Source organism: Bubalus bubalis, chromosome 8 (assembly GCF_019923935.1).
Source record: "Bubalus bubalis isolate 160015118507 breed Murrah chromosome 8, NDDB_SH_1, whole genome shotgun sequence".
In the NCBI taxonomy this organism is placed as follows: domain Eukaryota; kingdom Metazoa; phylum Chordata; class Mammalia; order Artiodactyla; family Bovidae; genus Bubalus; species Bubalus bubalis.
In genome coordinates this window covers 10000001-10014152 of record NC_059164.1, presented here as the reverse complement: position 1 = coordinate 10014152, position 14152 = coordinate 10000001, and the positions used below count along the sequence as shown (strand labels likewise).

At 40.1% G+C, this 14152-nt stretch overlaps 1 long non-coding RNA gene and 1 pseudogene across 2 annotated transcripts in view; one reads left to right on the top strand and one right to left on the bottom strand.

Moving 5' to 3' along the window:
* Positions 1 to 5410: 5410 nt before the first annotated feature.
* Positions 5411 to 6141, bottom strand: LOC112586648 (annotated as a pseudogene).
* Positions 6142 to 6421: 280 nt separating this feature from the next.
* The window catches only part of LOC123334637, a 14424-nt gene continuing 6693 nt past the window's right edge, over positions 6422 to 14152 (top strand). For both annotated transcript variants that reach the window (XR_006552621.1, XR_006552620.2), the window contains exons 1-2: positions 6422 to 6593; positions 10687 to 10790. This is a non-coding gene — a long non-coding RNA (uncharacterized LOC123334637). The remainder of the gene's footprint in view (positions 6594 to 10686; positions 10791 to 14152) is intronic.

The following is a 14152-nucleotide window of genomic DNA, read 5'->3' as shown; positions in this document are numbered from 1 at the left end:
GAAAAGCATGACAGTGTGTCCAGGGACATTTGAAGAAACACATTCTCAAGTGTTATGAAATATAACTCTAAATAATTAACAAGGGCAGAAATTAGCTAAAATGTTATAGCTACTGATGATTTGCAAAAGTGCAAATTTGCATATCCATTTTATTTTTTTAATATAAAACTATTGACTATTGTTCACCAGTGTTTATAGAAGGTAAACAATATACAGTTGGGTAACATTCTTTTTATTTTTCAAATGTGCAAAACTCTTAAATAGATATTTTACCAAAGTAGGTAAAGAGAAGTTAAATAATCACATAAAAGATGGTCACTATCATTCAGTTCAGTTCAATCGCTCAGTTGTGTCCGACTCTTTGCGACCCCATGAATTGCAGCACCCCAGGCCTCCCTGTCCATCACCATCTCCTGGAGTTCACTCAAACTCACCTTCATCAAGTCAGTGATGCCATCCAGCCATCTCATGCTCTGTCATCCCCTTCTCCTCCTGCCCCCAATCCCTCCCAGCATCAGAGTCTTTTTCAATGAGTCAACTCTTCCCATGAGGTGAACAAAGTACTGGAGTTTCAGCTTTAGCATTAGTCCTTCCAAAGAACACCCAGGACTGATCTCCTTTAGAAGGGACTGGTTGGATCTCCTTGCAGTCCAAGGGACTCTCAAGAGGCTTCTCCAGCACCACAGTTCAAAAGCATCAATTCTTCGACACTCAGCTTTCTTCACAGTCCAACTCTCACATCTATACATGACCACTGGAAAAACCATAACCTTGACTAGATGGACGTTTGTTGGCAAAGTAATGTCTCTGCTTTTGAATATTCTATCTAGGCTGGTTGTAACTTTCCTTCCAAGGAGTAAGCGTCTTTTAATTTCATGGCTGCAATCACCATCTGCAGTGATGTATTAGCCATTACTAAATGCAAATTAAAGCAAAAATGAAGTACAAATGTATTTCAATGGTTAGAAGTCATATAAAGTAAATCACAATATAATTCAAATTTGATGCAAAAAAAATACAATCAAATAATTTTCAATGCATGGGCATAATATTTCTAAAATATATTTCCTATATCTTTAATTAATAACCTTTATAAAAGTATATATTCCTGTTTCCTATAACTGAATCTAATATTCTTCTCCATTATATTTTGGAATTTGTCCTTAGGTATTTGTGTGTAGTATAACACCTGGTCATAAGAAACATCCTCTTCCAACAACACAAGAGAAGACTCTACACATGGACATCACCAGATGGTCAACACTGAAATCAGATTGATTATATTCTTTGCAGCCAAAGATAATAAGTTCTATACAGTCAGCAAAAACAGGACTGGAAGCTGACTGTGGCTCAGATCATGAACTCCTGATTGCCAAATTCAGACTGAAATTGAAGAAAGTAGGGAAAACCACTAGACCATTCAGGTATGACCTAAATCAAATCCCTTATGATTATACAGTGGAAGTGAGAAATAGATTTAAGGGACTAGATCTGATAGACAGAGTGACTGATGAACTATGGACAGAGATTTATGACATTGTAAAGGAGGCAGGAATCAAGACCATCCCCGAGAAAAAGAAATGTAAAAAGGCAAAATGGTTGTCTGAGGAGGCATTTCAAATAGCTGAGAAAAGAAGAGAAGCAAAAGGCAAAGAAGAAGAGGGAAGATATACCCATTTGGATGCAGAGATCCAAAGAATAGCAAGGAGAGATAAGAAAGCCTTCCTCAGTGATCAGTGCAAAGAAATAGAGGAAAACAATAGAATGGAAAAGACCAAAGATCACTTCAAGAAAATTAGAGATACCAAGGGAACATTTCATGCAAAGATGGGCTCAATAAAGGAAATAAATGGTATGGACCTAACAGAAGCAGAAGATATTAAGAAGAGGTGGCAAGAATACACAGAAGAACTATACAAAAAAGATCTTCATGACCCAGGTAACCACGATGGTGTGATCACTCACCTAGAACCAGACATCCTGGAGTGTGAAGTCAAGTGGGCCTTAGGAAGCATCACTACGAACAAAGCTAGTGGAGGTGATGGAATTCCAGTTGAGCTATTTCAAATCCTGAAAGATGATGCTGTGAAAGTGCTGCACTCAATATGCCAGCAAATTTGGAAAACTCATCAGTGGTCACAGGACTGGAAAAAGTCAGTTTTCATTCCAATCCCAAAGAAAAGCCATGCCAAAGAATGCTCAAACTACTGCACAATTGTACTCATCTCACACGCTAGCAAAGTAATGGTCAAAATTCTCCAAGCCAGGCTTCAACAGTATGTGAACCATGAACTTCCAGATGTTCAAGCTGGATTTAGAAAAATTAGAGGAACCAGAGATCAAATTGCCAACATTCGTTGGATCATCGAAAAAGCAAGAGAATATCAGAAAAACATCTGCTTCTGCTTTTTGACTATGCCAAAGCCTTTGACTGTGTGGATCACAGCAAACTGGAAAATTCTGAAAGAGATGGAAATACCAGACCACCTGACCTGCCTCCTGAGAAATCTGTATGCAGGTCAAGAAGCAACAGTTAGAACTTGACATGGAACCACAGACTGGTTCCAGATCTGAAAGGAGTATGTCAAGGCTATATATTGTCACCCTGCTTATTTAACTTATATGGAGAGTACATCATGAGAAATGCTGGGCTGGAGGAAGCACAAGCTGGTATCAAGATTGCCAGGAGAAATATCAATAACCTCAGATATGCAGATGACACCACCCTTATGGAGGAAAGTGAAGAAGAACTAAAGAGCCTCTTGATGAAAATGAAAGAGGAGAGTCAAAAAGGTGGCTTAAAACTCAACATTCAGAAAACTAAGATCAAGGCATCCGGTCCCATTTCATGGCAAATAGATGGGGAAACAATGGAAACAGTGAGAGACTTTATTTTTGGGGCTCCCAAATCACTGCAGATGGTGACTCTAGCCATGAAATTAAAAGATGCTTGTTCCTTGGAAGAAAAGGAACAAGGAAGAGGAAAAGACCAACCTATACAGCATATTAAAAAGCAGAGACATTATTTTGCCAACAAAGGTCCATCTAGTCAAAGCTATGGTTTTTCCAGTAGTCATGTATGGATGTGAGAGTTGGACTATAAAGAAAGCTGAGCACCGAAGAATTGATGCTGTTAAACTGTGGTGCTGGAGAACACTTTGAAAGTCCCTTCGACTGCAAGGAGATCCAACCAGATCCTAAAGGAAATCAGTCCTGAATATTTATTCGAAGAACTGATGCTGAAGCTGAAGCTCCAATACTTTGGCCACCTGATGCGAAGAACTGACTCATTTGAAAAGACCCTGATGCTGGGAAAGATTGAAGGAAGGAGGAGAAGGGGATAACAGAGAATGAGATGGTTGGATGGCACCACTGACTCTATGGACATGACTTTGTGTAAGCTCCGGGAGTTGGTGATGGACAGGGAAGCCTGGCGTGCTGCCGTGCATGGGGTCGCAAAGAGTCAGACATGACTGAGCTACTAAACTGAACTGAACTGATTTGTGTGTAGGGGGTGATACAGGAAATTTGTTCTATAATTTTATAGTATAATTTCTACACTAAGAGGAGCCATAATTAACTGGGTAACATTCTGATTACTATGATGTTATTGGTTTTCCATGCTTCTGCTGAACCAATAATCCAGATACTGAAAAGATTGAACCTATATGTGAAGAATCAGTTGGGATAAAGAAAAACATGTAGATCAATAGTTTAGATTACAAAAACTTATTCACCCATTTATTCTAGCGGGTCCTAAATTGACGTCGCTAACCACCCAGTTAGGTTTTCATGAGCAAAGTCTTAGACATTGAGCTCTTAGTTGACACAGCACAGGGATTTCTACTCTAGGAAAGAAGAGCTTCACTAGAAGAAACCTGTCAATGTCCATTTAACTCAGTCTTGCTTAGCTAATTAAAACACATTAGGATTTTTCTAGTTTTCTCATCTGGGTGGGAAGATTCTTGTTAGTGAGGAAATTTTTCCTGTCAGGAGTTTTGCAAATAAACTTCCTTTTATATGTAGTTATAGATATGGATTCAAATACAACTGCTTTTATTGTCCAATTTAACTTATTTACATTATATTTAAATTTTCCAGATAATCACAGAATCAACTACCTAATTTGAAAGGATAAGGTTTCAGGAAAATTTCCATTTTACTTGGATTGATTTATTTCTTAGGCTGCTCAGAGTAAGAGCATCCCAGAAACGTGGGCTTATCCATGATTATAAATCGGCATTTTTTTTTGGCAAATGTTTTTAAAAAATAAAAATAAAGAAGTGAAAATAATTTACATGTGTTTTATGTATACACACACAAAAAAACACCAAATAAACAAAAAACCCAGAATGGTCTGTAGGCATATATGAGTTAAAAACAAAATCAGATTGAGTAATGACTGTGAAGATTTCCTCCAACATTTAGAAAATATGTTCCCTAATGCAGAGGAAATAATGTATCATGTTAGCAAATGGTTTTTTTATGATAAAGGAAGCAACTAAGAAAGCTTTATTTATTTGTTCAAAGTGACCAGAACTATAGACTCAGTTCAGTTCAGCTCAGTCACTCAGTCGTGTCCAACTCTTTGCGACCCCATGAACCGCGGCACGCCAGGCCTCCCTGTCCATCACCAACTCCCAGAGTTCACCCAAACCCATGTTCATCAAGTCGGTGATGCCATCCAACCATCTCATCCTCTGTTGTCCCCTTCTCCTCCTGCCTTCAATCTTTCCCAGCATCAGGGTCTTTTCCAATGAGTCAACTCTTCGCATGAGGTGGCCAAAGTATTGGAGTTTCAGCTTCAACATCATTCCTTCCAATGAACACCCAGGACTGATCTCCTTTAGAATGGACTGGTTGGATCTCCTTGCAGTCCAAGGAACTCTCAAGAGTCTTCTCCAACACCACAGTTCAAAAGCAGCAATTCTTCGGCGCTTAGCTTTCTTCATGGTCCAACTCTCACATCCATGCATGACCACTGGAAAAACCATAGCCTTGACTAGACGGACCTTTGTTGGCAAAGTAATGTCTCTGCTTTTTAATATGCTATCTAGGTTGGTCATAACTTTCCTTCCAAGGAGTAAGCGTCTTTTAATTTCATGGCTGCAATCACCATCTGCAGTGATTTTGGAGCCCAAAAAAATAAAGTCAGCCACTGTTTCCACTGTTTCCCCATCTGTTTGCCATGAAGCAATGGGACCAGATGCCATGATCTATAGACTCAAAAAATAAATACATAAAAAACAAAAACCAGCGCCTCTAATACAACTTCAAATTGAATATACAAAACTTTATTTTCCTTAGAATCTAGTTATTTCTTCACACTAATAAACCAAAAACCAAGACCCACCATTTATGTACATCCGTTTATGCATATATGAAATTATATGTATGGCAACGTAGGCCATTATTGAGCTTCATTTTCTGGACAAGAATGTCAAGTTAGTCTGTGCATAAGTAGCAGTTACAATCTGAGCACACCTCATCGTTGCTGCTTCTACCAGCACCAAGTCTGCCACATGGGAATCTCCCTGCCCATTGCACGAGAAACATGGATTCTCCACTGCTGTCTGTGCACCAGTCATTCATTCAGGATCACCCCTGACACAGCCTCTTGATTTGATAGCAGCATCTCTTTTTCTTTGATTTCCTGGCATCAGATTCACTGCCTGATAAAGATTTTCTTTTTGTACCACCTTTTTCTGTACTAGCTGTTGGAGAATTAAGAAGTGTTTCAATTAACTCTGGGTAATCTGAGTTTCCTTCAGAGTCCCGATATCATCAACATCTATATTTCCTTTTTACTTGAGGAAATACCATCCCCTACCCTTTCACTACAAGTCAGCTCTGTCTTTTTCCATCACCCATTCTTCAGGCTGTTCTCTCCGACTTTTAGTCTTTCCATTCTGTTTCTTTCCCATGCTTTGCAATGCAGTTTTATTGGAGGCTATTTTTATTGCAAACTGGAAGACGTATCATTCCCCACCTTCGCGCTGCCCCAGGTGTCCCTCATCTCCAGTCCTGAAAGCCTCAAGCTCAAGTTCCCTTTAATTCTCATGTGTTGGGTGAATATACAACCCCAGCTACCCTGCAGAGTGGGGTAGGAGTGCGAGGGCTCCCTGTGGGTCTCACCATCATCTTTGCCTCAGGCCCTAGCCCTGTCCCCTCCTGCCAGGGCACCCCCCACGGTGAGGACAGCATCAATCATTGCAACTCTCCAGGGGACAGAAAAGCAGAATGGAAGTCTCACTGGACAAATGTCCCCCAAGGCACATCTTTGTGCATGAGAGCTCTCCTAACTCCTCCTCACCTAAGGCCCTCACTTTCACTAGCCTTCCTCAGCTCTCACTCCACGGCTTGCCCTCCCCTGCTTGTCTTTTTGACTCAAAGAGAAAAGAAATGCTCACCATGGATTGGACGAAAGGCTGAGGAGTTTTCTACATTTGATACACAACTGCTCTCCTTTTCTCATCAGGACATCCTTAGTGAACATTTCCTGACAGATCTGTACCAGACATAATCTGGGGAATTGATTCTCCGTGTGTTTGACCTGGTTTAATCAAGGGACGGCTAGCAGTGAAGTGATAAAGGTAAGTGAATACCTGAGGCTACATAAAGCATGACTTAAAAACATACATTTTTAGACTATATCTCATTGCAAGCTAACTGCAGGCTGATGCTGGTCTTTCCAGCGCATTGCCATTCCACTAAACTCCCTCAAGTGTTCAGCAGCAGGTTACCGTGAAAAAGTGCAGGAAAAGACGTCAGATTGATAGATTTTCTAAAAATATTTGCACCAGTGAGTTCCCTTTGTGGGAAATAATCTTTTCAAAGAGCATTGGGTAGGTTTTCATCTATTTGTGAAAGTAATGGAAGATCAAGTACAGAAAAGCCCCAAAAGCATAAGAAGGAAAATTAAAATCGTCTTCCATTTCACAGAGACAACCACTGTTAACATTTTGAGAGATTTCCTTTCAGCCATGAGAGATGAGAGAGAGTTACCACAATTGGGATATTACTTGTTTATGGATGCATTTTTGTGCCTTGCTCTTTTCATTTAACACTACATCATTCATTTCATATTCGTCAAATGTTAATGAATCACTATCAATCAGAACAACATGTGTCTCTGAATACTATGAGCATATTCTGACAATATTAAATGCTCTTCAAAAAAAACATGATTTTTAAAAGATACAGTATTCCAAATATTTACTGTTCTATAGCATAATTAACAGAGAAGGCAATGGCACCCCACTCCAGTACTCTTTCCTGGAAAATCCCATGGTCGGAGGAGCCTGGTAGGCTGCAGTCCATGGGGTTGCTAGGAGTCAGACATGACTGAGCAACTTCACTTTCAGTTTTCACTTTCACGCATTGGAGAAGGAAATGGCAACCCACTCCAGTGTTCTTGCCTGGAGAATCTCAGGGACGGGGGAGCCTGGTCGGACACGACTGAAGTGACTTATAAGTAGCAGCAGCAGCAGCATAATTGAATCATTCTCCAACTTTTGACATGTGCACTATTTCTTTTGTTTTAACACTTTTATTAAAATGTAATTATCTGTTCATATTTAAAGTGTGTGTATGTGTCAGTCTCGTCCAACTCTTTGTGACCCTATGGACTGTAGCCCACCAGGCTCCTCTGTCCATGGGATTCTCCAGGCAAGAATACTGGAGTGGGTTGCCATTCCCTTCTCCAGGGGATCTTCCTGACCCAGAGATCGAACCTGAGTCTGCTGCATTGCAAGTGGATTCTTTACTGTCTGAGCCACCAGGAAAGCTCATATTTAAAGTGTAAAGTTTGCTAAGTTATGACTAATGAATGTACCTATGAACCCATTTTCACAATCGAGATAATGAACATATGCTTCACCCACAAGAGTTTTCTTGGTGCTCCACTGTAATCCTTCCACCTGCCTCCCCCAGCCCCAACCCCTATCTCCAGGGAACCTCTGATCTGTTTTCTGATGCTATAGGTTAGTTTGGATTTTTAGACTATTTTATGAATGGAACAATAGAATGTGTACTCTCTTTTGTCTGACTTCTTTCACTACTCATATTTATTTGAGATACATCTGTGTTGTACAGGCAGCAGTTTGTTTACCTTTATTGCCAAGTAGTAGTCCATTGTATGGATATACCACAATTTATTTATCCACTCACCTGTTGATGGGCATTTTTGTTGCTTCCTTTTTTAAAAGATTATTACAAATGAAACTTATGTGAATGTTGCATGTATCTTTTTATAGCCATAAATTTCTTTTTCTCTTGGATAGTCTATACAAAGTTCAGTTCAGTCGCACAGTCATGTCCGACTCTTTGTGACCCCATGGACTGCAGCACGCCAGGCTACCCTGTCTATCACTAACTCTCGGAGCTTACTCAAATTCATGTCCATCGAGTCAGTGATGCCGTCCAACCAAAGTATTGACCCGGTTCAAAGTACTGAAATTTCAACTTCAACATCAGTCCTTCCAGTAAATATTCAGGACTGATTTCCCTTAGGATGGACTAGTTGGATCTCCTTGAAGTCCAAGAGACTCTCAAGAGTCTTCTCCAACAAAGCATCAATTCTTCAGCACTCAGCTTTCTTTATAGTCCAACTCTCACATCCATACATGACTACTGGAAAAACTATAGCTTTGACTACATGGACCTTTGTTGGCAAAGTAATGTCTCTGCTTTTTAATATGCTGTCTAGGTTGGTCATTGGAGAAGGCAATGGCACCCCACTCCAGTACTCTTGCCTGGAAAATCCCATGGATGGAGGAGCCTGGTGGGCTGCAGTCCATGGGGTCGCTAAGAGTCGGACACGACTGAGCCACTTCACTTTCATTTTTTCACTTTCATGCATTGGAGAAGGAAATGGCAACCCAGTCCAGTGTTCTTGCCTGGAGAATCCCAGAGACGGGGGAGCCTGGTGGGCCACCGTCTATGGGGTCACACAGAGTCGGACACGACTGAAGTGACTTAGCAGTAGCAGCAGCAGGTTGGTCATAGTTTTTCTTCCAAGGAGCAAGTGTCTTTTAATTTCATGGCTGCAGTCACCATCTGCAGTGATTTTGGAGCCTCCCAAAATAAAGTCTCTCACTGTTTCCCCATCTATTTGCCATGAAGTGATGGGACCAGATGCCATGATCTTAGTTTTCCGAATGTTGAGTTTTAAGCCAACTTTTTCACTCTCCTCCTTCACTTTCATCAAGAGATTTTTTTAGTTCTTCTTCACTTTCTGCCATACAGAAAGCGAAGTCTGTACAAAGACTTACACACAAATATTTTTGATTCTGAGGATGAAGTGTCTTTGTCACATGATATGGATGTAGATGTGCATGTTTTTAAGAAACTGTCAGAGTGTTTTCCAAAGTCATTGAACCATTTTCATTCCCATCAACAGTTCTTAAGAGTCTTCCTTGTTCCAGATCCTTGCCAACACCTGGTATGTTCAGTGTTTGCAATTTTGGGAATACCAGACCACCTGACCTGCCTCTTGAGAAACCTATATGCAGGTCAGGAAGCAACAGTTAGAACAGGACATGGAACAACAGACTGGTTCCAAATAGGAAAAGGAGTACATCAAGGCTGTATATTGTCACCCTGCTTATTTAACTTATATGCAGAGTACATCATGAGAAACGCTGGGCTGGAAGAAGCACAAGCTGGAATCAAGATTGCCAGGAGAAATATCAATAACCTCAGATATGCAGATGACACCACCCTTATGGTAGAAAGTGAAGAGGAACTAAAAAGCCTCTTGATGAGAGTGAAAAGGTTGGCTTAAAGTTCAACATTCAGAAAACGAAGATCATGGCATCTGGTCCCATCACTTCATGGGAAATAGATGGGAAAACAGTGGAAACAGTGTCAGATTTTATTTTGGGGGGCTCCCAAATCACTGCAGATGGTGACTGCAGCCATGAAATTAAAAGACACTTACTCCTTGCAAGGAAAGTTATGACCAACCTAGATAGCATATTCAAAAGCAGAGACATTACTTTGCCAACAAAGGTCCATCTAGTCAAGGCTATGGTTTTTCCAGTGATCATGTATGGATGTGAGAGTTGGACTGTGAAGAAAGCTGAGCGCCGAAGAATTGCTGCTTTTGAACTGTGATGTTGGAGAAGACTCTTGAGAGTCCCATGGACTGCAAGGAAATCCAACCAGTTCATTCTAAAGGAGATCAGCCCTGGGTGTTCTTTGGAAGGAATGATGCTAAAGCTGAAACTGCAGTACTTTGGCCACCTCATGCGGAGAGTTGACTCATTGGAAAAGACTCTGATGCTGGGATAGGTTGGGGGCAAGAGGAGAAGGGAACAACAGAGGGTGAGATGGCTGGATGGCATCACCGACTTGATGGACGTGACTTTGAGTGAACTTCGGGAGTTGGTGATGGACAGGGAGGCCTGGCGTGCTGCAATTCATGGGGTCACAAAGAGTTGGACACGACTGAGTGACTGAACTGAACTGAACTGAATAGGTGTATGGTGGTATTACCTTGTGGTATTACTTTTGTGTATCCCTGATGAGTAATAATTTTGAGCATCTTATTGTATCCTTACTCAGTCTATTGGGCAAATTTGTCAAATCTTCAATCAGGTTTAACCTAAAGTGAGTTTCAGTCACAGAAGAGTACTTCAAATTTTATTTTATTTTACTTTTTTGGCTGTGCCACGCAACTTGCAGAATCTTAGTTCCTGGAAAGGAATGAAACCCGGAGCTCAGGCAATGAGAGTGTTGAGTTCTAACCACTGGACCACCAGGGAATTCACAGAAGAGTGCTTCAAAATGTAAGTTCTTAGAACATTCTTTTGTTAATGATACATTTCTGCCATTTTGTCTCACTCCTATGCAAAGCACTGAAGATGGTCTTAGAAATAAAAGATTGGTCATATGAATAGATGACTAACAGGTGATGATGATAATTTAAAAGTCTTACCCAGTCATCATGTGGACAGCTTCAAAACAAATGTATTTTAAAGAGGAACATCACCATTCGAACTACCCACCAGCACTTTCTGAAAGACCCAAAGTTCCCAAGGTCATGACAATTACGATATTACTCTAAGCCTTTCCTCAGAAATCTCCCCCACTTCTTCAAAGTCAGTCCTGTTCAGCAGTTCTGATCACTTCTGACTCTTTTCTCCCACCCATTTCTTCTTCACACTTTCTACCCCACCCTGTTTCACCCTGCTTCCATTCTCTCCTCTCTCAGCAAACGGTCTGTTTCTTATCAAGAAGATAATCTATTGGGTGTGATTTCTACTCCCTTCTTTTCCCCAGTTTACAAACACATGTGCTTTTTCCCTCAGGCTTCCCTCCTCTGCCTCATGTAAGAGAAACACACAATTCTCTTCTTGCCTAAGGCCAGCACTGCCTCCTCCAGCCTCCGTCTTTCTCCTCCAAATCTGAGGGTATCTAGTATCATGTATCTGCCTCTGTCCTTTAAGTCTTAGCAAACCATTGACTTCTTTCCTTCTGCATCCAAACCTGTTTAAGATTTTTACAGCTTAAGATCAAAATCTTCCTCCATCTTATGTTTTTCTTCAGATAGAGCTTTCCTTCCCTTCAGAGCCAAGCATTCAGAAAACAGATTACTCTACTTCCTCTTCCTCATGTCCTATTCATACCGCAATCCCTGCAGTGTGACCCAGTTTACCTCCCTGTCAGTGTTTGCTAAGAATATCAAAGGTTTCCTAACAGTCAAAGCTGCTAGACACTCCTCAGCCCTGATCTTTCTTGACCAGATAGCAGTGTTTGACCCTCTTGAGTAACTCCCCTCCGTTGGTTTCAGTTTCACGATTCTTTTAAAACGACAAAATGGTTTCTGTTATCTGCACCTGAACTCTGAATGATCTAGTGTCCTTCTATACTTTATCCTCCTAAAGGATTAAACCAGCTCATTGCACTGCCCCCACACAGCATGCTATCTCTTACTTCCCAGTCTCTGATCACGGTGTTCTTTTACCTGGAATGCCTTTTCCTTTTTATTTGCCCAGGTTGCTTTAGTGAGATGGGAAACTTTGCATATATTAAAGGAGCTGCCAGGGAACTGTGGTATGTGTCAGTCCCTAGGTTTGTAAAGGTACAAGTTTCTCTGTAATGTTTCTCCTAAATCTTTCTCCTATTCCTGATGTACTAATGACAAAATATATCACTTCAAATCCTCAATTCAGTATACACCCATGAAACTTTGGCTGATTTCTGATAGCCAACTACCATCTATTACTATCTCTTCTTTTTTTAAAAGAAAAAAATTACATTGAAAAATTCCACTTCTATTTGTCTATCTAAAATTACTAGAAACAAACCAAAAATGAAAATTTCTGAGAAAGACCCACTGTTTCCTCAGGAATCCACTTTGTATGGTGTTCATGGAAAAGTTCCATAGTACAAAGAGAAACAGAAGCAATTAGAGGATTTTATGAAAATACAAGAGAAACAGAAGCAATTAGAGGATTTTATGAAAATACAAGATCAAATCTCTGCAGCCATGAACTTGAAAGTTTTATTCCTGTGAAGAGCTAGAGCTTTATAGATGAGATAGAGATTGAAAAAAGAGAAATTACATACCTACCACAATGGTCTTGCATATTTATGGCAAAGTTGAGTCCCCTAATTCCAGTTAAAGTAGCATTTCCACTATTTTTTCAAAGCCTTTCTTTGTCAACATTTCCAACACTGATCAATGGTCTGAAAGATTCAGTTTTTAAACTCTTAATTTTGGGGCAGCTGGGAAATGGAGAATTTTTACACAATGCAAGTAAAAGCAAAGAACAACATTTTCAAAACCTGGAAACCTGATTGATCTTTTCAATTAACTGTTTGTTCTATCCTAAGTTAGAAGGGAACAGGTCCTGGAGAATTTGTGTATGTTGCAGGATAATGCAGTTCAATCTTTTCTTACGTTTCTCCAGGGCCTGTACAGATGGACTTTCAGTTACTGCCTAGAGGCAAAGCTATGCTTCATATGTGCTAAATAAGTTTATGACTTCTCTCATTTCAAGTACATTTTGGGCTTCCCACAAGGATTTCCAAATAAGTACTACTTCTTAACTGAGTTAAAATAGCAGCCTTTTTCTTAACCAAGTGGAAAGAAAGTAAATCTATTTCAACTAGACCTGTTTTATTACCATTCCCACTCCTTATTTTGAAGCTTTCTGACTAGCCAGATATCAAGACAAGATCCATAATGATTTGTGAACCTCCACAAATTAAGAAACTGGAAAAGCACCAGGGACAGTAACTGGGTACTATCCCAGATGCTAACAACTAGTCTCACACATGTGGGTCCCTTAGAGAGCCAAGCTTGAATTACCAGTGCCGGTGTGTAGGTCACCATCAGACTCCAAGTCAGATAGCAATTTTTACAGATCTAACTACTGTTGCTCAAGTGGGTGTCCATGGAAACTAAAAAAAAATTGGTTTGTTGCCTAGAGAAGTGGAAAGAAAACCAAGTCATTTGGTTTCTATGTGGTTTCCATGAAGCTAAGGAAATTTTTTGGCAAATGATAAAAACAAGGATGGCTAAAGCTACATGATCCCCTTGGTCATTTCTTGATCTTATCAAGAAATATTCTGTACATATATTATTCAAAAACATGAAAATATTCTAAATGAAGGAGTACCAAATTCTTAGGTTATTTGATGCTTGGTTAGATTGGGAACAATTCCTTAAAACAGTGACCAATATATACAACAAAACTGAATAGGTTAAAAAGTCCCTGGATTCATTATATATGGAAAATGTTTCTCATCCACAAATTCAACAGAGTTCCAAGTATAAAAGAAAAAGCTAGTATTTAATAAGAGCAGAGGAGACTTAAACACCTATTCATTAATCCTATGGAAATATTTGTCACTCGTATATAGATTTTAGGGAATCAGTTAAAAATAGAACCCTCCTAAGAGTTCAGTCATCTGGACATGGGCCTTTATCTATCTGAACAAGTAAATATGACATAGCGGTGGGCAAGGGATTTGTACAATGAAGTCTCTGATAACAGGGATACCGAGGTGACAACTTGGCACGTGGTGGCATGATTTCACAGCATCTGTTGGCCTGCCGTCAAATAGAAAACAACTTCTGGCAGATTCTCTTTGTCAATGAATGCACAGAATTAGCCAGGCCAAGAAACGTGGTATACATGAG